Genomic DNA, 26,896 nt, shown 5'->3' on the forward strand with positions numbered 1-26,896 from the left:
ATAATGGGCCACTCCGTTAACCTTGCTAATTTATGCATGTTGCTCATTAGTGCTCTGCCAACTGCAGTTTTCAAGTCCCAAAGGTAGGTCAACAGATCTGAGCATCTAGAAGAGTGTGTTCTGAATTTCAAGTACCTCAAACTTGTGGTCAGGAGCACTGGTCTAGGATCCAGCGGCCTCTTATTTTGCTATAAGTTTCCTATGCATTAATCTGGACTCAAAACCAGTTGTGCTGACCCAGCATCCAGTTCACCGGTGTCTGGAATTTCTGCTGCTCCCCTGAAAGCACCAATCTTCTACATCTTCAGTAACGGGATCTTCGGCTTAAGAGCTTCAACTCTTTATCAATAACCACCATTTTTTGCCCTCATATAAGATACAGCTACAAATGTTTCTAGTGGAAAACAGTGAGAAAACACAGTGAAATGAATGACGACAGAGCTTCCCTGAAGAGGTTTTACTGACAAATTTGCTCTGCAGAGGAAACAGTGAGTGAACCTCAACAAAATTAACATTTGATTAAAAAAAAGCCTTAAAAGCACATTGTGACTACTTAAAAGTAGTACTAAATAGAATTTTGTTAGAATATCCTCTTAAAATCATTCAATCAATCAATCCCCACCACCATTTCTGGATATCTTCCCACCCCTTATCTATTAAAGTCTCTGTTTGCTTAACAGTTGAGATCTTACAGTTTCACTCACCAGATAAAGCACCAACAAGTACTGTCAGTTTAGTAATTAAGAACAACCAATGTGCATACAGTCAAGCTTTTACTAGAGAAATCAGAGTCTGTTAAAATCTAGCAAAACTCAACCCTGAACATATGTTGTTTTGTTCTGTTTTGTTAAATGGGATGGAACATACCAGAACTTCCATGATCAAAAACCTCCATAATTTCCTAAAACATTTGCAGCCTTAGCTTGCAGTAAGAAGGGATCATTATCAAAGCATTTTGCAGTCACAATTGTTCATTTTGGATGAGGCACATATAGAAGAAAAAGAAGAAAAATAAAACTCCCTCTCAGCATGACAGAATGATATTGCTGTAACTACGGTGAGATAGAGAGCGTTGGGCAGGTAGAGAAATCAGACAGGCATTCAGCTTAAGGTCAAACAAGATGACTGCAATTATCAAGAGTGATGGCCTGAATGAGACATGCCACACATCTGACCCTGTAACCTGGAAATGGGGTCCCTGCTGACACTGGCTGGAACCCCGAGGTGTGGGCCGTTGTTCAAAGTACTTCATGACACCTACACAGCAGGCAGAAAACACATTTCAGGGGGAATAGAGAGAGAGGCTCACCCTTCCCATTGCAGCTTTTGTTTCTTTGCTTTTGTATTCCTTTACATCGTGTGGGATGGACATAGAGTGGAGGACTATTATCACATGAACTGGGGGCCACAGTGATAAGTTGCTCAGAGGTGGCTCACTGGGAAAATTCATGATCAGTTTGAATCTAGGTAACAGAACTAAATCATAGATAGATTTGGCTTGGAAGTGATCATCCATCACAAACCCCAGCCATAGGCCAGGACACCTTCCACTAGGTCAGGCTGCTCAAAGCCCCATCCAACCCAGCTCTGAATACTCACAATGATGAGGCTAACACAACTTTTCTGGGCAACCTGATCCAGTGTCACATTGGACACATACACCTAACTTTATGTGTTTGCATACATTTTTCTTTTTTTTCTCCACAAATACTGCTGTAGGAAATACGTCTATTTCAATTACGCTCCTTAATCCTCCCTGAACATTCCCATCTCCAAGCCCACATTTTCCTTATTCGCTTGAATAAATGGAAGTCCATTTGGAATTCTTTTTATGAGCTGTAACATCAGACATAAAAATCCGCTTCTCACTGAAGTGAGAAGGCTACTGAAATGCAACCCAGCCTGTTACACAAATGGAGGCAATGCTGACAGCACGGATTTTTTTAAAAAGCAAAAATATGAATGAAATACATCGTAGAAGTACTTGTGCCAAAGGAAGTCCTCTCCTGCCATACAGAGGGCAGGTACACAGAGCACAAGGACAGGAACATGCAGCCCAGAATAAAGCTGCAAAGCTTCTGCCAATGCGTTAGTTATCAGCATTATGAGGCTGTGCTTGCTGGCCTACGAAATTGAGATGTCAGGATTTCAATGTGTTTTGTGTTCAGCAAATTATAGTCATTTTCAGAACATCTTTAACCTTTTCAGTGGCCCGTGGTCAGGCTGGCAGACCACTCATGGCTCTTCATATTAGAAGTCTGACAGACATCTCCTAGAAAGTCAGGTCAGGCAGGGAATTGGTATGTAAAATTAGAGTATCAGCCAAACTGCTACTGCATGCTGCACTACTCTGAATTTAACATTGGGATGCTATATTCTACTATCTCATTTTTGTGACAAAGAATTGAGCAACAACAAAAAATACCCACTATTGATCTATGTTTGTGACAGGCTGTTTTCAGTTCTGTCACTGGAGTTTAGAGGAGAGATGTGGTTTAGATACATGTGCTGTGGGTGAGTTTTTTTCCTGAGGTGTTGAAGCCTAACTACCCATCTAAAACCACTGTTTTTAAAACCTCTATGGAGCACATCACTACTACAAAGTCTCACACCATTTCAGCATCTGTATTACTCAACAGTGTCATTCAAATTAAATGAATTCAAATTAAACACACAGCCTCTCTCGTTAAAGAAATGTTTTACACTCTAATAGCAAAGATGATCAGGAGGACAACACAGGACTCCGCAATGCTGCAACTTATCTCTTGGATAACCTCAGTTCTGTCCCTTATTCATTCTGTGTTACTTCTCAGTTTGAAAATATTGGGGATACTACCATATATCATTCCCCCTTCTTCCTCATCTTACTACCATAGACTTACCATCATTTTGGGTAGTGGCTGAATCTATCAGTATGCTTGTACAAGCACAGTAACAAGGGGCTCCAACTTGCCTATGATTTTCAGGCAGAACAGTAAATTCTAGTACCAAAAAGAACTAATACAATATCAAAGCATAGAATACAAAAAATTCAAAACATAATTTCCTCTAATGTCTAACTCCACTAGCAGTCAGTGAATGCTACTTACTGTCTGCAATGATGTATAGAGTTCCTTAGTCTAGATGCATACTTGTGGTAAACATGGTAAGGAACAGGTTATGTTGCTAACTATCATGGTTAGTCCTAAAGCATTACACACACATTACTGGACAAAACACAAGCCAAATGGTACATAATTTATGAAAGACTTGTTAGAAAATGTTAAATTTTCTTTTCCTACAGCAATTAAAAAATCCTTGAGTAAAACAGCTTGAGATCAGACTGTTTCTGCTCTACTGGCAAACTGCAAGCTTCTAGACCTGGAACAAGAGAGTCATTATTGGCCAAACCCTAACAGGAGTGCAAAACCTCCCTTTCATATCCTGGAAAATGTCCCTGTGAAAGGTGGTGCAGTGATTTATGTGCCACTCAGTGTTGTTTTCAAGACATTCACTGAACTGAAGAAGCCCCATTATAATATGTCAAGCTCACGTCAAAACCCATCTAAATCAACAGAGACTGAAAATACATCATGTGCTTGACATACAATAATTGACATGTCATATTATATTTGACATTTCAAGGACAATAGTACCTATTTAAATGGAGACATAGTAATACAAGTATTTCTTTGCTCCAGCTAATAGGGCATCTAACACGGCATCTAACAGGGCATCTTGGTGAAGAGCTGTTCAGTAGTATCTGAATAGAACTTTTAAAACTTTTTAAAAGAAGAAAATTTCTAATGGCTCAAGTCACGAAATGCAGAAGAACCAACTTCTTGAATGAAGATAGCTCTACTAACAGATCACTATCTCAGGGGCTAATTCTGGGTCACAGCTAGGTAGCTGCTACTGATTTGCAATGAGATGTAATTTCACCTCACTCTCCCTACTTCCTTTGCAGTTCTGAATAGGTTTAGGCCTCCAAATAACACTGTGCAGATTATCAGTGTGACAACTGATATAGAAATACAGATTAATATTATTATTGTACTCCTGTACAATACTACAAGGAGTACAAGGAGGCATGAGCACAGTACAGGTCACACTTTTTTGGCCTTCACAGACCGGAGAAATTGCAACGTAGCAGAATTTTGAATACACTCCACCTGACACCTCATCTTCTTTCCTGGAGGCAACTGTAAGCAGACTTTGTCAGTAGTAACAAAGGTCCTATAGGATATGATGACAGGAGAAAGGAGGATGTAGTATAAATAATCCAAAACAGGAAAAGACAACTCATTGCATTTGGATTAGGAGATCTCCAAAACTTATCACTCAAAAAACAGAATACCCATGAAGTACCCTGTTAAAATTATTTTTGTAATTCATTTGGATATCAGAAAGGTGTTTTTTTTGTTTTTGTTTTTTTTTTTTCCCCACCACATGTTGCGATGCAAAACTAAAACTGCTGGCAGAAAGTTTTTAAACTGAAGTAGATGAAATTCATCTGCTGCTGCCACTTTTACCTAATATATTCCTGTAGTCTTTAATGATTCCTTCTTGTTCCATCTTCTCACCTCTGCATTTCTGAGACGTGATGCTACACTCTCCTGATTGCTATTTAGCCAAGCAGTACATATTCAACTCTGTTATTCTGTCCTCCTAGCTATCCCCTCCAGCAATCTAAGTTTGTTACTCTTCTCAGGTCTTGTTCGGATCTGTAAATGTACTGAATGCAGCACAGTTCCCTGAAATAACATTATTCTCTCAGCCAAGAAGCATGGCAATGGCGTAACATAACGACATTACACTACATGGATATCATACACAAAAAAACATTGTATGTGAGGGCTGGTAAATCCGCCATCATAAAGAATGAAGAAAGCATCCAGAAATCTAAAGACAAAGCGCAATCTCCTGTGCAGAATATTCTTCCGCTATGTTTTCTTCCATTTAAAATCATACTTAAAGAATGCAATGCATTTATTAATGAATAAATGATTAATTCCATAAATCTGTCAGAGAATACAAGCAAACTGCTTATAAATTCTGAGATGCATGTGCCCAAATACAAAAATAAACAGAACCACTGTGTTGGTTTAAAACTCTATTAGCATATGAGAGAGAAAAAAGAGATTGGAGGAGGTAATCATGTTAGACCAATAAGCAAAGAATTTTAATCCAGAAGAATCCATAAAACTAACCCGCAAAACCCAGATCTTCAGAAAGTTTTCTTCTTAATTGCAGCAACTACAAAGCATAATACTATGAGTAAGCTGTCTTAAGTCTCATTCTCCTTTCAGAACTGTGGAAAATAGAGCAAGGTAGAAAGAAAGATACAGTGCCAGGGTTTCATTTTAGCCCTGAGAATTAAACACAGAGATGAAGAAGTTCAAAGGAGATGAATGTAAAAAGAGTTCAAGTACTTTGTGAATTTAAATTCTTCTTAATGTTTCTGTCTAGGCTGCAATAACAAGACAAAAGCATACTGGGGAAAAACTGATAAAGACAGAACTACTAAACAGTGTGCAGTTATTTTCAAGACTCAGAACAGGAAAATTCAAAGAACTGAGGAATAGATATATATATAAGGCACTTTTAGACAGCCTTATTTTTAAAAAGTGGCTGAGCAGATTTATCAAAGGACTTGAAATGTTTGATCCTAAACTGAACTTCCACAAAAACAGAATCAGATTCCTTTCTTTTCTGAGGTCAGAGAAACATAGACAGAGCCCAAGAAAAGGAAGAGCACTTTTTGATTTTAAATTAGATAGCGCTGAATGTGTAGACACAAATGTCAATATGTACGTAGCTAAATGGCAGTTCCTGAACACAAAGCATTTTTACATATTTAATTCACTAGAAGACAAAAATTGGAATAGTTGAGAATTAAGAGTAGCAAATGACATGAAATGGCTAATTAAAACACTGACTTTTATATGGAGAAGGGAAATATGTAAATTAACTCAAACTGTTTTTGCTAATTAGAAGCAGGCGCGCCTCAAAGCTCTGAAAGTACAGCGCACCAGGGATGTAAAGACAGTACAATGTTGCAGTGATGAAAGGTACCTATCCTAACAGTATACAGCACCAAACAACACAGCACAACTTGAGCTGCAGCCCGATGCCCTTTGGTGCCAGCTGGGAGCTGAACACAGCCCTTCTCTGCTCCAGCTCAGGGCTGTCCTCCTTCCCTTGCCACATCCAGCACCCCTGCACTGAGATGGTGTGACCCACTGAGAGGAATGAGGCCAACTATGTTAGGAATGGGACGTTCATAGATCACCGACATGGGAAGAGTCTGTTATCCTATAGGTATCAAATGCCACATCTCGTATCTCAGGTGGCACGCTGCCATGTTGGGACTGAGGGGAGCGGCCTTCTGCACAAGAGAATCTCATCCCTGAAAGACTCACAGCCAACTCTTCTCTTGGGGCTGTGAAATTGGGCAGCCAGAGGGAGCAGCAATGGGGACAAGGAGAGTGAGGGCACTGCATGTGTTATAGGACAGAAAGTGCCTGCTGCTGCCCTGCTGTAAGGCGCAATAAGCCTCCATGTTCTCCAGATTAAGGTAATCCATTTTGATTTCTAATTGTAATTAGAAGGGAAAAGACTGTAAGAAGCAAACAAACAGTTCCTGTGATTCATAAGCCTTACTCCAAACAACTCTGCACGGTATCTTCTTTACCTGCTGCCCTTCTCCCAGTCCCATCCAGTATGCTACCACCTGGTGTGCATTCTAACTTCCCAGTGCCGTGTTACACATGGGCTGAGGGGCTGGAGCTGTAGGAACATCTGAGGAAGAAGACAAAGATGATGACCAAAATCCCGCAGCACCACAGAAGGAACAGGCCCTCTGCATATACTCTCAGAACGCGCATGTATTCCCAGAACACCCTATAAACACTTGCAAAGTAGAATGAAATCACCTTGCAAAAAAAGCCAAAACAACTGGGCAGACTTTTTGACTCAAGTAAAGCCAAACATGTGGATGGCTGTCAGTTAATGACTCCTAACAAAGACCACAAGTCTAAGTATCTTTGCATATATATATATATTTTAATTCAATTTGATTTCAGTGTTTGCAGGAATATAGCCCTCAGTAGAGAAGGGTTTAAAATTCAGGTCACATTTTAAGTTGGTCAGAAAGGACAGGACATGTTACTCAATTAGCTGTTTATGGTTTCTCCAAAGTTTGAACTCAGGAAAACTGAGCAACTTTCTTTCTCTCTTTCTCTACGGAGGGAAGCCTAGCTTCTAACCAGCTTGGTTTGCTTTTAAACACACATTTCTTCAGATTAATCTTCAGGCAATTTGACTACCAGGTGAAATCTGGGATTTAACAATGCTATGATAACATTTACAGACTTTAAAAGAAAGTAAAGCCTACATGTTGGTGTTTAATATTACAGCAAGTCCTAGAGGTATCATAAATACAAATAGAAATTGTATCTTTATTGACTGAAGTACTGAAGGAAATGCTTTCAGTCTTAGTGATCAGCATCCAGCTTGGCTGCAAGTTTTTGTTGTTGCAACTCCTGTTCACGTTTACTTATTTGCAAGTTATCATTCTCTTGGCCACGGGCCTTCCATGGCATTTCTAAATTTTTACATGCAATTAGAAAATCTGAATCAGAATTAATATACCTGGACTATCTGTACATTAAAAAGCACACAATAAGGTTCAAAATATGTTTTTAAGCTCCAACTATTCTCACTGAAAGGCAAAGAAAGCACTTCTATTGCTCTGACAGGTTTTTCTCTACATTTGTTAGACAAATGCAATAATTGAACACTACTCTTGAAAACATAACCAACATGAAGTCTCAGCTCTAGATGGCAGTAGCCTCCTTTAATTCTTAAGTTTTCTCCTTCCTTAGTCTCTGTTCCTAAGGTCTTTGTTCCTTAACTCTCCAAATAATTCTATACTTCCTTCTCTTCCCTCAAAATAAAGACTTCAGTGCTCCAAGCAGTTTGGGGAAGATCACTGCAAGGCATTTTTATGAAAGAAATCAGGCCATTCCTGCAGTTAAGCTACATGGTTCTTCAAAGCATACAGAATAATTGAGGCCTGAAGTGGGGGAGAAAAGAAAGGAAGACTTTTTCCCCTCCTCCTTTCTTTATCAGTCACCTGGAGAAGTGTTAGGAAGAAAAAAAAGTGCTTCTTTTCTTTAATGACAGCCCTCAAGTAAAAAGGGAGGGAGCAAAGGACAGAGAAAAATAAAGAAACACAGAAAAAGAAACAGAACAAAAAGGTGCCATTTCATAATGACTTTGAACAAGGAAAAAAGTCTACCTAAAGAATATGACTTTAAAGCACCAAATGATTTTACAAATCTCTCTCTTTGGGCATAGTATACTAACACTACATTGGTAGACTTTATCAGATAAGCCAAGGCCACTTTAAGTGTTTTAAAAACTAACACATAAAGAAAGCTATCATCGAAGCTAGAACTCCTCATTTGACCTCATTTTTCCTTCCCCCAATACTGGCATTTAATTTTGCCAATCAAATACCATTCTTGGTATTCTATGCTGAATGTCCTTCCTTGTAATGGGTATTTGGTTGAGAGCTGTACCTCCTCCAGCTCCACGTGCTCTTGGACATAATCACTTCTCTGTCATCCATGTGAATCAAATGGAAACAGAAATATCTTAAACAGATTTCTAGAAATCCGTGCTTACTTAATTCCTTAACATCTGTCATCTGTCACAATTAGAGTCTGATTCTGTGAACCCTCAAGCACTTAAGCAATTTCCTTCAGGTGAACTATTCCAGTACATCTTTATCAGTCCACTCTGCGCAGTTTTCCACATACATGCTTTCAAAACCAAGCTATCGCACTTCTGAGTTCATATTTATTGTCAGCATTCTGGGAATTCCTGCATACATGTTGTGATATTTTGTTCTATTGGTAAGGAAATGTAGGGAAGGGAAAGGAAGGAAAGGAAAGGGAAGGAGAAGGGCAGGGGAGGAGAGGAGAGGAGAGGAGAGGAGAGGAGAGGAGAGGAGAGGAGAGGAGAGGAGAGGAGAGGAGAGGAGAGGAGAGGAGAGGAGAGGAGAGGAGAGGAGAGGAGAGGAGAGGAGAGGAGAGGAGAGGAGAGGAGAGGAGAGGAGAGGAGAGGAGAGGAGAGGAGAGGAGAGGAGAGGAGAGGAGAGGAGAGGAGAGGAGAGGAGAGGAGAGGAGAGGAGAGGAGAGGAGGAGACAGTTCTGCCTGCTAGATGCTATTTTCAGACCCCAGAAATTGTAAGGCTGGTAAAACTAAGGTTTCTAAAGAAAGGAGGATGGACCTTGCTGTAATACATAACACATCATTTTCTGGACTTAGGAAGGCTATAAAAAAACAGAAAACTAATATTTTCATCTTCCTCTGCTTGCAGTCATTGAATATGCTCTTCTATGAGGAGTATTTTCCAAGAGACAAGAATTTAAGAGTAACATACCAACACAAAGTACTCTAAGAAATAGAAAAACACTGAAGAAAATAAAAGTTTTAACTTCTGAATTCATCTCTGACTTGCTCTACAGCAAGATCAGATAACTTTATTGTGTCTGAATAAAGAGTAGGTCTTTTCCTCCTCTGCTTGATTACCATTACTAACTACATGGTCATTACATAACATTTTTCACAGCGTAGGGTTTTTTTTTTTTTTTTTTTTTTTTTGATACAGCAGAAATGAGCCAGCTTTGTAATTAAGTCAGTACTATGCTTTTTCCCCATCCACCCCAAGCCATACACTGCTAGCACTCCTCTAACCCTAGACAGAGACAGAGACAGGTTAGGGAGCTAACATGTGATACTGACATCTCCATGTATTTTACCAACAGCTGGATGAACACTGGTGTCCACTGAAGAGAAAAGACCAAAATCCACGGCCTGACTGCCCTTTAGATCTGCCCATTCACCTATTTAATTATGGCATACCTGCTACTTTTTGAAAAGTAATCAATGTCACCCACTTGGTAAAGAACCCAAGCAAGAAAGCTTAAAATAAAAGAAATTTAAGAGCATATGTAGGTGAAAATCGTTTTCACATCACAAGTGAAGCAATCCAGGCATAACACCACATAACACCAGTACTGCCTCAACATCCACATGGGACCTCAGTGAAGTTAAAGATGTTCACTTGAGGTAGAAAGAGTAGCTTACATGAATGCACTTGCAGCACTGGGATAGAAGTCTTCGGTTTTGGGTCTAACACAAAACTCAGAAATCACATGTGAAGTACGGCAACTTTAAAGGCTGTATTTCAAAGACCCACCACAATTCATGACAACATTAGAAATCACCCTCTCACCCTTAGGACTATAGCCATGAACATTTCATTTTGGTGTTTGCAGAGGGAGCAAAAAGAGAGCAAACAAAGTGGAAAAACTTCCTACTCTCATTCTTCACAGTTATCAGGGTTATCTATAATTCACATCTATGATTCACTATGAGAATCAACATAACTGAACTGAGTTTAGATTTTTGAATTGATTCTCTCAGTATCCAAATGAGGTTGGTTGACAATGTTATTAACATTTTTCAGACAAAGGGATAGCATGTCAGAGTAATTATCTGTGTTTGTTTTTTTTTAATTATTGTTTTTTACAAGAGGTATGATCTACAATGGAAAATAAGAGATCCTTAAAAGACAAGGCATACGACATCTAAGGTAACAGAAATGATTTATGGCAGGTAAGAAATTTTGAGTCACAGTCTGAACACAAAGGTATATGTGATTCCAGATCCTTCAAACTCCATGTTCCTGGCTTTTATTTAATGTCTGTTTCATAGCATTTAAGATTAGAACTCACATACTAATTTTCCAAGGAGGATGTTTTTCTCCAGAATGGTATTTTTACTTCACATTTCTGCTACATTTGTTATGTCCTCTTCAAAACTTTCACTCTGTTCTAACCTACTTAAGTAGTTTGCTATGATGGCCAATGGACAGAGACATAGAGGGGACAATTGTCATTACTTGGGATAATTCACCTTATGTATCTCACACATATGTTTCTTAAAACGGGATGGAGATGTCCATCTCACTCCATTAAAGGCAGAAAAAACTCTACATCCCTTCTTAACTAGCAGAAGGAGTCATACTGAGAAAAACATTGAATATTTACTGATAGTAATGTCTTCCGCTGTTATACTGAAGGCACTGAGGACAAAAGCTGACACTGAGAAATCAACACAACTATTTCCACATGGCTGATAAACCAGGTGGTGATGGGGGAAATGTATTTGAGAAGGAAAAGGAAAGAAAAAGACTTATTTCTTTAACAAGCTGTTTGATAACTCAACAAATCGCTTAGTCATTTGTCTTCTCACATTTGTCACACACAACACATTTATCAAAATGCAGCCTGAGTGAGGGGCCATGGAGGGTGTCTGAAGGCAACACAGGTCATGCTGATACACCCTTGACTTCAATGCATTGGGCTTGTAATGAGGGACTAATTTGGTTCTAAGCACTAGCTTGGCAGAAACAAAATACTTGAAGACTATTAATAGAGAAACTTTTCACAGAAGCTGTGACCTTTATGACTTAGCACGGTTTACAGCCTTCCCTCCGCTACAATTAAGCAAATCCCTGCTGCAAAGCAATGTTTGTGTTTTTTTCTGCCTATTACAAGGGGCAGACTGCTATGCAGAGCAACGCTTCATTACATATACTGATGTAAATCTCTTCCACAGTACAGTCTCACTACTGAAACAAGAGAGGAAACACAGGGTTTACAGTTCACTCAGCAATAACACTGTCTCATGTCCTACAAAAATCTGTCCTCAGTATTGACAATCACTCAGCTGATGGCCCATGTACATTTGGAGACAGTGATCTCTCTGTTGAGACAATAAACTAACAGGAGAAAACATTATCAAAAGCATAGGTGCTGTAGAATTTAGGGGAAAAAGAAGAATGTACTGAAGTGGTTACTTCTCTCCCTTCAAAGTTGGACAAAAGTGGCTGAAAAATGCGTTCTAAATATAGTGAGATAATTAAACACCTAAAAACAGCACTGCAAATGCCTGGTGGAAAACAGTTATGAAAAAGATCAAAGAAAAAATCATAGAACCATAGAATCACAGAACAGCCTGGGTTAAAAAGGACCTCAAAAATCATCTAGCAACCCCCTGCTATGTGCAGGGTCGCCAACCACCAGACCAGGCTGCCCAGAGCCACATCCAGCCTGGCCTTGAATGCCTCCAGGGATGGGGCATCCACAGCCTCCTTGGGCAACCTGTTCCAGTGCGTCACCACCCTCAAATATTCATTTACTATGTCAGCACTTACTTGCCAAACTATGTGCCAACAAAAATTTTAGCTGTTAAGGTTACTGAAACTAGAAGGGACAGAGAAATAACAACATTGGGCTCATTTTTAACACAAGCAGCAAAAGTCTGTAATTCAGGAACTGAAATTAAAACCTGCAAAATACATACTTGCATTTTTAGACACAGTAGAACAACTTTTAAAAATTGTTATTATAAAAAAATACTTTGTCCGACTCCATCTGCTCGCTGCTGTATCTCACTGCAACACAGAACACTAGAGGAAGGGTAGATAGTGTGAAAGCACAAGTGCATGGGATTAAACCAACAAAGACATAAAACAATATACAAACATAACAAATTAATTCCAGAGACACGGGCTAGAAACAGAAATTTAGGACTAATTGGAATAATTGGTACTATAACCCCAGATCTTCCTGGCACTGCAAAAATTAATTCTACAGGGATATACCTCTATCTCAAGCAGCAACACGTATCATTTTATCATACTCAAAAAATAAAGGGCTGGACAAGTTACTGACTCACTACAAGCAAATGGTGAGAGCAGCTAAATAACTCTCATTGCAGCAGTTTCATGCTTGGCAACTATTTGTGCCACAAGAAATGATATGTAGTGATGCTCTGAACACACAAAGTGATAGAACAGCTCTGTGCGAGTAGTGGAAAGCACGTTTCTCTAATTTATCCTATTCTTAGTAACAGGTTGAAACGCTGTCAGATCTAGGATTAGTTTGGTCTCACGGAGGAGTGCAGAGTGAAAACTCCCCCTGTGAAAATTCTTTCAGCCACATCTTTGACAGCTGGCCCACAACCACGCCAAATCTGTGAGATAACTGAGGAGAGATTGCAAAGAGGCGACTACTCAATATTTTTTCTAAGAACTGGTGGCATGAACTGAACAGAGGGAAGAACTTTTTTTCTCATGCAACACATACTTGGAACTCATTGCCTCTGCACACTGTCGAGGCCAAAAGAATAAATGGGTTTGAGGGAGGATCATGAAGGGTGGGATCACCTATAAATACTAAACACTAAGGCCCACAAACAGCCTCAGAATCTGAAACTGCATAAAATACTGACTCTTTTAAGATGTGCAGAGGAAGACGGATGGGTGGAGGAAAAGTAGGTAATCCAGAGAAAGAATCACACAATACCAAGCTTGCTCTGCTCTTTCATTACACACTAGATAGGCTACCAGCTCTGCTTGGATTGACATGGTACCAAGGATTTTAGGTTTACACAGATCATAGAATCCTTAGAGTTGGAAAGGACCTCTGAAGGTCGGCTAGTCCAAATCCCTACAATGAGCACACACATACATAGCTAGATCAGGTTGCCCAGGGTCTTATCCAGCCTCACCTCAAAAGTCTCCAGGGATGGGGCATCAACCACATCACTGGGCAACCTGTTCCACTGCCTCAACACTGACCATTTCTTTCTACACACATTCATGAAACATACACTTTTGAAACCAAATGCCAATTTTATTAAGTGCCCCCATGCCATATCTCATACAGCTGGAGGTACTTACTACTATGTCATGTGCAACAAAGGACAGGAAAGAAAAAGTTCAGCTTCACAGAATCGTAGAATTGCTCATGTTGGAAAAGACCTTAAAGATCATCAAGTCCAACCACAACCTAACCATACTGCCCTAACTCTAACAACCCTCCACTAAATCACGTCCCTGAGCACCGCTTCCAAACAGTTTTTAAACACATCCAGGGATGGTGACTCAACCATCTCCCTGGGGAGCCTATTCCAGTGCTTCACAACCCTTTCTGTAAAGAAGTGTTTCCTGATATCCAACCTAAACTTACCGTGGCACAACTTGAGGCCATTTCCCCTTATCCTGTCACCTGTCACCAGTGGGAAAAGATGAGCCCCACTCTCACTGTAAGCACCTTTCAGATACTGAAAGAGAGCACTAAGGTCTCCCCTCAGCCTCCTTTTCCCCAGACTAAACAGCCCCAGTTCCTTCAGTCACTCCTCGTAGGGCATATTCTCCAAGCCCTTCACAAGCCTTGTTGCCCTTCTTTGCCCAAAACTGAACACAGTACTCGAGATGAGGTCCCACCAGTGCCGAGTAAAGGGGCAGGATGAATTCCCTAGTCCTGCTCACCACACCAAGTCAGGATGCCATTGGCCTTGGCCACCTGGGCACACTTGCTGGCTCATATTCAGCCGACTGTCCATCAGTACACCAAGTTCCTTTTCCATCAGGCTGGAAAGCTGCCTGCCACTCTTCCCCAAGCCTGTACGGTTGCCTGGGGTTGTTGTGACCAAACTGCAGGACCTGACACTTGGCTCTACTGAAACTCGTACAGTTTGCCTTGGCCCATTAATTCAGTCTATGCAGGTCCCTCTGTAATGTCTTTCTTCCCTCTGGCAGATCAACAGCCCCTTCCACCTTGTTTGCAACATCTTGACTATTCATCTGTCCAACAAGGTGGGCTTTTAGCTTTTTCTTACTTTGCCCATCATTTGCTCAGACTTAATCCAAGCCAGAGACAGAGGAACATAGTACCATTTCTTATGTATGAATATTTGATACTTCCATAAGGACATGCAATCTTTCCAAGTATCATCTTTTCTATGAAGCAACTGTAGGGCGCAGCAATAAATTGCTAAGAGCTTGGAAGGATGATGTCTCTGTGTCAAGGGTGTACAGGCTGGTTCGGCCCAGTTCCGTGACAAGCAGGCTGGAGGGATTTCGCAAAATCTGCACCTCTGGAAAAGGGAAACAGGGAACCCCAAAATAATCAAAAACAACAGCAATGATCTGAGGAGAAACAAAACTAATTTACTAAATATGGTATCGGAATGCGAGATAACACTCTATAATACAATATACTTAGAATTAAAGCTAATAAATCAAATATAATGAGAGAGAGTATGTCTGAAAGGGGGAAAGGCCTCACCATAACACTGAGGTGAGATGCGCAGTCAGGTCATGCGCAGTCATGTGCGGGGAGGAGAGCCTGACGAAGAAGAGCACATCAGGTGACCTTGCCAGGAGTTGTATCTCCTCTGTGACTGCAAAGCCCCCTGGGGAATGTAGTTCTTCTTCTCTTCCAGCCCGGAACTGGAGCATTAACACTTTAACTCCCAGTGCACTGCATGATGTAATGATGTGGAATACCGATAACCAGAAATCATAAAACCATGACAGTAGCCTTCCTGATTTCAATGCAAGATGCTGGAAGAGAGCCACTGCCAACACATGTGAGTTTAGGCTTGAGAAGGGAACAATAGCCAACATCAACAGAACACGCACACTACAAAGGTGACTGAAGCAGTAATGGGCAATCTCAGAAGTTGAGAAGAAGCAGACACTTCTTCAGCTGACTGAAATGAATGAGTTTCCTTCACCTTGGTGTTAAGACCATTTTCCCTAAAAACATTACCACTTGAAGAAGTACAATGTCTTAGTAACTTCTACTCATCTATTCTGATGGTAGAAGTGACAATACCATGGAAACCACTTTAATTTTTTCCACTGAAATTACTGTACGGCTTAGTGCTCGCACCAAGATTATACACAACAGTACTTAATGATCTCTTACCATGACACAGTGATGAAGAAGGGGGTTAGAAAGGGGAATTTAAAAAAAAAAAATAAACAAACACCATCAACAACAAAAAACCTTCTGTGAAATGGCCATACCAGTCATTTTTGTGAAATGAAAAGTAATTTACACAGCAGTTTTACAGAAAAGAGAATTATGCAGTTAATCAGTGCTGCTGGATAATTACACTGTACATGAGGCCTTGCTTTTAGGAAAAAATACAAGCTAATAAAGAGAGCCAGGAGATCAGTAATAGCAGGGCTTTGGGGAGACACTGGAGACACAAAGCTAAATAATTTAAAGCGAACAAGTATAATGACTATGAAACTAAATTATTTTAAGCTTACATTAATTCTCCACCCAATTACATATCTAATGTTAAGTGCAAAAGCTAGAGAATTCCCGTCTGCTGCCTCAGCTGCAAGCACACACGGTGAAAACAAGGAAGCCAAGGGAATGTGATCTGAACATGAGCAGACTCTGAACGCCTTCTGTGAACTACTATGGACGTCTTTAATATTCAGAGGTCTGCTGGAGAATTCAGTTACTTTTTGCCTCCCTCTGGTTACTTCTGGTTCAAGTGAGGTCTCTCGCTAATACAGCCAATGCAGTCAATCGATTTCCTTGGCCATGCCCTTTTGTGCTTTTCAAGAACCAGTGGCAGCTGTCTGCTGCCACAGTTGTCATGGAGGAAGCAGGCAGAAGCTGAACAATGTGGGACTAAGAATGAAAATGATGACTGGTGTCATGAGATCATTGCATTACCTTTGTGTTGGAAGCAATTTAACTCTGATGATTACCGACCCTTGCTGATGCTGCAGCTGAGCAAAATGTGCCATCCTAGAAAAGTGTGGGTACACTGGAAGGCAGAGTTTCTGGGGGCAACCATAAATAAACTAGACTTTTTCCCTTCCTGCATTAGAGGTTATCTAACACCTGAGTTACCACCATTCAGCAGTTACCCTTCATTTGTATAACAAACAATGCAGGAAAAACCTGACACAGTGCACCTAGCAAATTATTATTATTATCTCTACGGCACCCAAAATAGCACTTGCTACTTCATGAAGTAGTTAAACTGTGTGCGCAGTGAGCTAATATTTGGTGAAACAGTGGAACTGCAGGAGGTGAAAGTATGTGAAGAGTTGGTGGGAACAGGTGAGTTACAGGAACAACACCAAACAGTTACTGAGGGATCAGATATCATCAATAACACCACCAAACACATCTGTAATACTCCAGGTTCAATGAACATTGCCAATTCTTACTCCTCGTGTTCATGTCCTCCCCATGAGAAAATGTTTGGTAAATTTTCCTAGTCCACATTTTCTTCCAAAAGCATGCTAATCCATAATAAAATATCCGTATCTTATGCTGCTTAGTTTCTGCGGTCCCAGAATAGATCTACTTGAAAGTCTTGTCAGTTCCAATGTAAATATGACCATGAAGGATTTTCAGTTTAGCAAACAGCAGCCCCATATTTTGAACCTTTCATCGATTTCATAGTGATGGCATGATAATGCCTGTGACTCTGTGCCAAGTCACACCATGCCAAACACACAGGAGCAGCTTACATCCCTGCATACAACATAACGCACTGACAAATCACACAGCAGGACTGTGCACACTCACAAGAGCTTGTCACAGATGTATTTTTCTTACCAATTTTTCATTTAACTTTTAGGACTCACTGTTTTGGTATGGACAGCCTGTTGGTGTAGCTGATGAAGCTGAAGCAGTATGATGCTACATAAGCCTGTTGCTCCCACACTTCTGCAGCCTCACAGCGCTTCCCTGTCCTCTGCTGGAGGCACTACAACGTGCTTTGTCTGCTGAGTGCACTGAGGACAGCCCAGGGAGGAGGCAAAACAGAGGAAGGAGAATTAAAAAGAATGAGCAGGAAGAACAAGAGTGCTCATTTCCAAATACATCTACCAGTAGATAAACAACTGTCATACAGCTCCCTGCTCTTCCAGAAGCTGCATACCACTCAGAACAAAGCATTCTGCGGTGCCTCCAAATTATTATTAATAGTAAGGTATGAGCTGCAGAAGGAGGGAGAACTGAGAGGGGTGGTGCTCCACAAGGCTGGCATAAGGGATGGATCTGCTCCAGGCTGCCTGCCAAATCCATTGGAAAACTTGATTTTTCCAGGGGCCACCAAGGATGCTTTTCTCCAGACCACAGTATTTCTGTGAGAACCTATGTCTGGACTGGGCTACATGGAGACAAATGCAAGCTCTGAGCTAGTGACCCTGCCTGCCCCAGCTGTATCAGTTTCTACTCCACACCCAGGGGTGTATGAAGAGGTCACAAGCCAGCGAGTGAATGTGTGATAAAAAAAGTATTCTAACTAGCCCCTTAATTCAAAGGGATGCAATAGGGATGGCAGAGCCTGCTGCAGGGACTATTCAGGTTTGTCCACAACCGACTACAAACAAAAAGAATAGGACATCTCATCAGATACAGAGAACAGAAAAAATCAGTATGTTCTGATGGAAAAGCTCAGTTCCTGCTATCAGACTCCTGAGATTTCAGAAAGGCACAGCACTGAGAAAAGCAGCAGAGAGAAGGGCAAAAAAATTAAGATGCTGGTATTTATCAGTGCTCATTTTAGCAGGGAGGAAACATGTCTGGGGGAAGTAAGAAGTATATTCATGAACAAACCACTGCATTCACAGTCTTGGATCGCCTTCAGGTTTCCACACTCACAAACTACCCCTGGGACACAATGCATTCCTTCTAGGGCCCTTCTCACTTCAGATGCCTGACAAAGGGCAGAGCAATGCACCCTCCTCATAGAATGAAATCCTAGATTCCTGGCTTTGTTAAAAGGCCTGCAGACGACTAGGTCCTGGAAGCATTACTAAATATGTTGATGTTTCACTCCTGAGCTTGCTCTCATTACTGGCTGTGTTTCTGGTTTCTGTACTGCCAGAAGAGTAGGGCACTGTGAAGGCTTGCTGCTGTGCAGAGCTAAAGCAATGCCTCACCCTCAGTGGCAGAGTGATGAAGGCTTCCCAGGTTGTTTCTCCCAGCAGCCTTCCCCTGTTGATGAGATGCGCTGAAAGAGCCCAGCTCCTTGCAAATGTGCAGACAGAAAATGATACGTCATCTATACACAACCTTCAGCTTTCAAATCACTAACACTGAATCCACAGGTGGGAGAGGCAATTTTGCTTCTGTGTGTACAGAGCAGAAAGAATATGAGATATCATCTATTTTGCAGAGGATTCAGGCTACCGAACGTCTACCTTGAGACATCAGCCTGCCTTACAAATACAAACATGCAGTTCAACTTTCCAGGGATGTTATCTCACATGATGGGATAGGCCAAGGGGTTAACCTAAGCCTCGGAGATAATGTTTTACAGTGGGTTTTCTTATGGTACCGCCATCTCTCAAATACAATTTTGTTATTATTCTTTAAAAAGAATCTCCCAAAATCTTCTGGGAATTTCCTCCAATAAATAAACAATTAAAAATCTCTGAGACTTATCTTGAGGATTCCTGGAAGTTTCTTCTTCCATGTATCAGAGAGGGCTCCTTGAGGCCCCAGCCCAGAGATGGCAGAGCTCTGCCCATAGCTCTACCCACAGCTCTCCGCCTGGGGATGGCCCCTCCCAACTACAGTCTCCTTCCCTGCCCAAATAATTTCCACATGACGTCATAAGCTGCTGCTTTTAGAAAAAAAAAAGCTCAATATAATTAGTAGCTCACTCCAAACTGGCTCCACACAAATAAGAAAGCCTGCGAGCACTGCACTCCCCAGCAGGGAGGTCCAGCCGCAGCCTCTCCTCAAAGCTTAGCTCACCTCTGCCCTTGCAGAGCCGCTATTCTTCCAACGCACTTTATTAACATTTTCCCTACAACGGCTGCAGCAGCTGAGCTGCTCCGCACAGATTTTCTGCTGGGTATAGGGGGGGCGAGAGAGGGGGTGTGAATTATACAGCGAGATGGAGCGGGGCCAGACAGCTCCTCCAGTGAGCGGCCTCCTCCGTGCGGGCTCCTTCCTGCTGCTTCTGCAGCTCTGAGGATCACCTGTTGGCCCTGGCACCCGCCCAAGCTGGGGCCTAACGGAAATGACAGAATCAGCGAGAAACGAGAGCCAGCTCGTATTCCTGCTGCTCAAATGAGGGAAATACAAAAACAGATGATGGCAACGTGACCTGGCTGCTGCAGGCAGGAGCTGGGAGAAGGTGGGGGGATGGAAGGAGTAGGAATATGTGCGGAGAAAAGAAAGAAAAAACACAACACAAAAAAGCAGCTAAAAAAACACCTTTTTTTTTTCTTCTTCTTTTTTTTTTTTTTTTCTGTGTCTTTCTGCTTTCTCTTTCCACATTCAGCATAGCAAAAACATGAACAGTAGTTCTCCCTCCACACAGGCACCTGTCCGTGCGGAAAAACACTTTGCTGTTGCTTCTGCTGGGGAGGTCACATCTTTCCATCTCCTGAAGGAGAGATTTCAAATGGAGGTTCAGATAGGCAGCAGAAACAACCTGTCTCTCTGTCCTGTGTAGTGACACACAGATGGGTCACAGATCGCTGACAGCTTTGTGTCTGGGTTTCTCCTCTCCCATAAAAATGGTGTTCAGCAATATCTTGTAACTGATAGGGTTTGCGTAAGCTGCAACATCACACAGCAGGAGAATGCGCCACTTGCCTCCCATTCCATACTCCCAAACACAAAAACAGCCAAGAAACCAAAAAGAAGCTAACTCTTAAAAACAATTCCAAAGTTTTGCCTCTTGACTGACAAAAATTGATTACTGATTACACACTGAAAACTCAGATACTGCTAGCTTAATACAAGTCCTTGGAAACCACATTTACTCCGAGCAGAAACAATCCTGACACCTGAAATTTTGAGTGAAGTTTCTCCAGACCTCAAAGTTCAGACACATTTTGACATAAGAAATGCATACTCTATCAAACAGTGTAACAGGCTTTACACAGGCTTCTAAGAGATTATTTTTTCTCCCAACAATAATTCTTAGCAACAGTTACAATAAAAGTAGGAAAAACTTTATTCCTTAAATGAACCTCTTCTCCAAAAGCGATGGAATGGATTCTTAGAGCTCGCTGGTTCATAAGGAAACCTTTCATGAATAATGAATAGTGCAGATTCCAGCCTCCCAACAAGCACCAACCATTCAAACACACCCACAACACTGAGCTGTTTCTGCAACTTTGGCCCGTACTCTGCAGCAGCTTTTCCCTCTCCAGTTTCACCAGCTCCCTCTATTTCTGTTCTATCAGTAACTAGGTAGGTAAGCTGAAGAAAAAATTAAGTAGTGAGAGCAAGCCGGAACTAATGTGCACATTATGAATTATTCAGGCGCTCTTGATTCCTGCACCTGCACATAGGCAGGAAGTTCTAAGGAACAGTCATTACTCTTCTCTTGGGTTTGCACAAATTCAGTTACTGCTCAGACACTTTGTTCTGTAACTGAGGATTTCAGGTCCCATAGTAAGCAATGGAAGTGGAGAAGAAAATAAATCTCACATTGTCAACCCCCCCCCTCTGCTGCCCTGAGCCCTGGATAATCATTCTACCCCTTCTAGAAAAATACATAACAGTGTCATAGTGCTGAATTCATCTCACATATGCTAATTCAGACCAGAGCATCATGAGAGAAAAAACCATGTGCACAAACTGGCCCTGCCAGATATTTATTCAGCTGTATTAGTTTTTGTTTGAACTTTTCTCTAGCTCAGGGCATCAAGTATTTCACGTGCTAACTTGATTGTTAAGGCATCCTTCTCCACAGATCGTATAGCAGAAATGCATTTTCTCCTTGACCTTCTGGCAAGCATCATGGAAACTGACATTTTAATTAATAAAATGCCATAAGAGTCAATACTATGATTTCAGGATTTAATGAGCACACAGGTCTTTTCCATCTTCATCTACCATTATTTCGGTAAACAAAATGTCATACACCTAACTGCAAGTCCAGATATGAGCCACGAAACTAGACCATTAAGCACATTTGCAGAGAGTAGATGAAAACCACGTATCACCACGAATATTTAAAGATAACTATGAGACGGTTGTGAGCTAACATGCTAAGGCAAAGAGATGTAGAGGTATTACACCCATTGAAAGTAGCACATTCCTGTTCTCATCCTTACTGTATCTCACGTCCATAGTTGCAGTGAATATCCTTGGGTCTTGTCCTTTATTAACATGCCATCACCAACAAGTCCTCAAGTTAAAAGATTGTCTATTAATCACAGCTAAACATCATGCTTGGTTTGACACGATAAAAGAGATCTGAAGCAACTGATAATGAAACCTTTTTAATGCCCTGTTCCAAAAATAACAAGTCAAACACTCAGAAAGGTACGGCAAATCCTTATCGCATCTTCATTCTTCTCTTTGTGCCCAAAGAAGTTAATTCAGCTTCCCTTCAATGCTGAATGCATGAATGGTCCTGCTCCTATCTCATTCCTACCCAAAAAGAGTTTCTCCGGTTCTTATTTAAGGTATTTTAATCAGGCACATAAACACGTTTTATTCTTTGATGCTCTTTCATTCAGCATCATTAATCCCCAGCATTAAATCAATAGACTTACAACATTTAATCACGTCAAAATGCAACATACAAATCCACAAATGTGTTAAGCTCATCACACATCGAATAGCTTGCAAGTTGGAATCTGTGCCTTCTTTTTGCCTTGGGATTCAGCAAACCTGTATACAAGCCTTTCATAGAAGTAAACAGGTTCTCTCTCCAAGCATCTGCCACTAAGCAAAAAAAAAAAGTTGTTGATAAACAAAACATGGAATTTTGTTTCTGCTCTGTCATCTTTTTTATCCCTTGTAGTCACTTTGGCCTTAAGAGAAATACTTCTACTTGTTTTACAATGTTTTACAGCAATGTCTTGGCAGCACAAATGTTTTAAAATGTTTTTTTAAGAATTGTTGGATTACAGACTGTACTAGAAGTGCAAGGCAGAGAAAACTATCTTTGCAGCTATTTTCTTTTTTTTTAATGATTAGCATACATTGTTTTTCCACTTGACAAGAATGCATATGGAGTTATTACCCCATATCATCGTTGGGTTTTTTTGTTCTTTTTGTTGTTGTGTGTGTCATTTTTTTAAAGAGAATTTGCTCAACCTTATATATTATTTCCAAATAATTTAGATATGCAAAATGACAAGAATCTCTTTAATAGGGCAGAAATTGTGTCTGAGATGTAAAAGTTTTGGACAGCCAGTTCCATTCTTTGATAAAGGACAGAAGCAGGTAAACAAGGAAAAAGGAGACCTCCAGATAAAGGAACAATACCTTTCATTCTACTACATTAAGAACTGAGACTGCTCATTTGAAAGAAGAAAATAGTTTTAAAAGTGAAATGTGTGAAGAAGGCGTTCCAAAACCATTCCTATATCTATGACTGCATTCCTATCCACTGTCCCGGAAACAGGAGTACCCAGCATGAACTTACAGAGTCCTTCTCTGTTACACTGGGGCTTCACTGGGTGCTTATCCAAAGTTTGCACACACTTATTCTGGGTGGTGCCTCTTTTCCATCTACAGGCAAAGGCAACATCCTGAACTTTGAGTGCATTTTGTGAAGAACTCCCATTCAGCTCCAAGCAGGAAATGGTGGAAGCTCTGTCTCACTATTCAGGGCTGTTTCTGTTCTAATGCTGCTTCAGAGAACTAAGCCCATAGCTACAGTCCTGCCTATATTCAGCTAGGATTCAGGCTCTGCTTACCCACTTTCCATTCCATCCAGTGCTCTTGTCTATACAGTGCTCTATACTCAGTAAGAAAGGAGATAAGACCTGTGCTTAAGATCCTAATGATTAAAATGCATCTGTGGTGCTTGAGCTGAGAATCTAAAATTCAGGCCTCATTTGACAAGCTGTTAACAAACTTCTGCAAAAGGTGGATGTACTGCTGTTGCTGCTACCAGCTTGTTTCTCAAAAGAACTATCTCTGCTCTGTTATCATCCAGAAAAAAAGGCTGTAAGGATCTTCTGTAAGCGGAAAAGATGCTCTTAGTTCCTGCCAGTCCCCTCTGAAGTCCCTAACAACTTACCCAATGTGAGGCTATACTCTGATGGAAGCATTTAAGTTCTGTAGACAGTCACGAAAGATAAGTATACAACTAAATCAGATAGAAAGGATCTGCTCTTTCTTTGGTCACTCTTGAGGTGTGAGTCTGTAATGACTATAATGAGGAATTCTGGTGCTTTACTTCCAAGGTCAAATCATTCTCCAGAAATTATAAACAACAAAGAGAAAGTTGGTATGTAAGCTAGGCACAAGTGCTTTTTGCTATAGGATTAACAAGTTCTATTAGTGTGAAACAAAGGTACTGCTGCCTCCAGTGTGGCTCAACATGTTCTCAGTGCAGCTGAGAGAAGGAATGAAAATTTCATATTCAGTCTGACTCATCCGTACTTTACTGCTTGTATCTGGAATCTCAGTGACCTCCTGATTTTGAAGTTTTTCCCACTGAAAGCAATGTTTATGCATTGAGCTGCGTGGAGGAAAAGATATAGTGATATATTAGGGAATTACTTAAAATGCTTTGGCTATCCTAGATGCATTAATTTTTCATTACCTCATTAAAAAAAACAAAACAAAACAAAAAAAAAACCCAACAACAAAGTGACAACAAAAACATCTAAGGTAAAACTGAAGTATGTAATGAGGACATTCCAAATCAGGCAAAGAGAAGAGCAAGCATTTTCTTCTGTCAGCTATATTCTATTTATTATCAGCATTATTCTTTATTCTTTTTCCTTAAAAATGATCCAGATTGTCTCCCAAATACGCCATTGTTTTTTTCTGTTCAACAGAGGCAAGATTCATTCATGGCTGAAAGCAATCAAAGTTTAGACACAAACATTTATTTTATTATTGTTATTCTTATTATTGTTATTGTTATTGTTTATTATTAAACATTTATTTATTCTGTGCTCTGTAGTTAATATTTGGTGTGGGAGATGAATTGCAAATACCAAACTGGATCTTAAATTGCTACTGACTGAATGGGAATCCCAACAAGAGAAACGGTGTACTTTGCCATGTTTATTTTCTTTTTAAACTGGTGACAAAAGAGATCTACTTTGAGTTAGTCTCACAAATGGCAGCAATAAAACACAACAGTACAAACGTTTGTCTTTTAATAGTGGAGACTCAAAGCAAGCTAAGGTGAAACTAAAGCAGGGTGATTCAGATCAGGAAAGTCATCCAACTCCATAGCAGCTTGACCCTAACATAGCCCCAGAGGCAGTGCTGCAGCTGCCAGCTAGACAGCTAGCCAAGAAGCTAGCTGAGGTACAAGCCAAGACGCCAGCAACAAATCCATGTGCCAATGCAAGAAAGCTATATTCCAGAATTTGGCATCTGGGTCCTCCAGCTGCCAAACATCTTCCATCTGGCCAAATCTGTGGAATGAGGTGCTAAAAAGTAGAACGCGGTGAATTGCAAGGACCAAAATCAGAACTGTCTGCAAGACACAGGGTGAAGAGGCATGTTATGCATACCAATATCTGAGATTCACATGTAGAATCACTTTGTGAATGGTGAAATGGTGGATCGGGCAACTTCTAGATCAGGAGAGAAAGTACAGACAAAATGCTCAGCAAATTACAGGAAAAGAGCAGTTGATATCTCTGAACTGGAACAGCCTCAGTCTGCAGCCATCCATGGAAGTCAGCAGATGCTGAATGTGGGAGAGATCAGTTCTGAGTAAAACAGATTTGGTGAGCACAATAAAGAGTGGAAATCAACCTACAAAAATGTTATTTCAGGATTTGATGATGCACTCCCCTCTCCTATTGCCATGAAGAAAGTACTTGCAAATATTTTAGTACTTTCATAACTAAAATACCATAATTGTGTTATTTTGTGGAAAAAGTAGCCTTTTTGAAATTTGGTGAAAAAATGTAATTAAATAGGAAGAAATGAAAAAAGAACAGAGCTAAGGATGCATAAAATTTCACTCAAATGAAACACATCCTCAGATAGCTGTCTTTAGTTGCAATAGAGCTCATTTCTGACAAGTAATTACTATTCCTAAAAGGTAATAGCTCCATACTCCAAGAAGCAAGACCAGCTGTGAGAAATACTCCCAGCAATGTAAGAAATTTTAAGTGGGCCATAGGATTTCATAATTTCAAGTGATACACTGACTTAAATATTCATCTCATTGGCTTCGCTTTTCCCATATCACTCTGCAGATAGTCCACATGGTCTAAATGAGGTTTGACAGATGTGACCTTAAACAATTTGCTCCATTATTTAAAAAAGACAGAGAAGTCCCTGTATCTCTCTTCCAAGTTTATGGCTTTATATGCCTCACGAAAATATTGAATTTCAGTCTCATCTCATGCCAGTCAAGCCAACAAATTTGCAGTGGCAGAGATGGTATATGAGATGTTTCACACCATCTCCATCTACTTATAACTAGGCATGCTGTTCAGTGGACTTATTATTAGGATCTCATGTTCTCTGTTATGGTATGTGTAAATTCACAACTGTTTGAGCAAATTATTGACAACATAACAGACTTGGACAAAAAAAAAAAAAAAAGGTAAATCTTCCTGTGAAATAGAAACTAACAGAAAAGCTTAGAACTCTGCACTGGCCTTCACAAAGAAGTTGCTGCTACTACTTTGAAAATGTTTGAGTAACAAGATCTTGCATTTTTTTAATATAAATATACAATTGTAATGGAAATAACTGCAAATTGGTGACATGAGTAGATTTGAGGAACGATTTCTGTATTTGACTACTCATTAGCAATTTGAAAGCATAATTGCTCTTAAACATGCCATCTTCTTAACTTTCTTACGAAGATTAGATGTACTTGTAAATGTGAAGAATTACTTTTCTGCAGCAACTTATTTGCCTACAGTGAATGAATGAAGTTGTTTCTCCTTTGGTAGTCCACAGATAGGTGGTCCATACTCTTATATTAAGAGTAACTAAAGCAGTGAGTTGATGGGTTTACACTTGTCACACAATAAATGCAACCCCACAGAAATCTTTTCAGAGGCCCATAAAACAAAGGAAGGGAGAAGGACAAG

The 26,896-nt window shown here is 40.4% G+C and overlaps 1 protein-coding gene across 1 annotated transcript in view; it reads right to left on the reverse strand.

Annotated features, from left to right (window-relative positions):
• KLF12 (KLF transcription factor 12) overlaps nt 1-26,896 on the reverse strand; it is a gene marked incomplete at its 3' end in the record, with an annotated part of 258,378 nt that overhangs the window by 31,054 nt on the left and 200,428 nt on the right. The window lies entirely within an intron of this gene.

Source organism: Tetrao urogallus, assembly GCF_951394365.1.
Source record: "Tetrao urogallus genome assembly, chromosome: 1".
NCBI lineage: Eukaryota > Metazoa > Chordata > Aves > Galliformes > Phasianidae > Tetrao > Tetrao urogallus.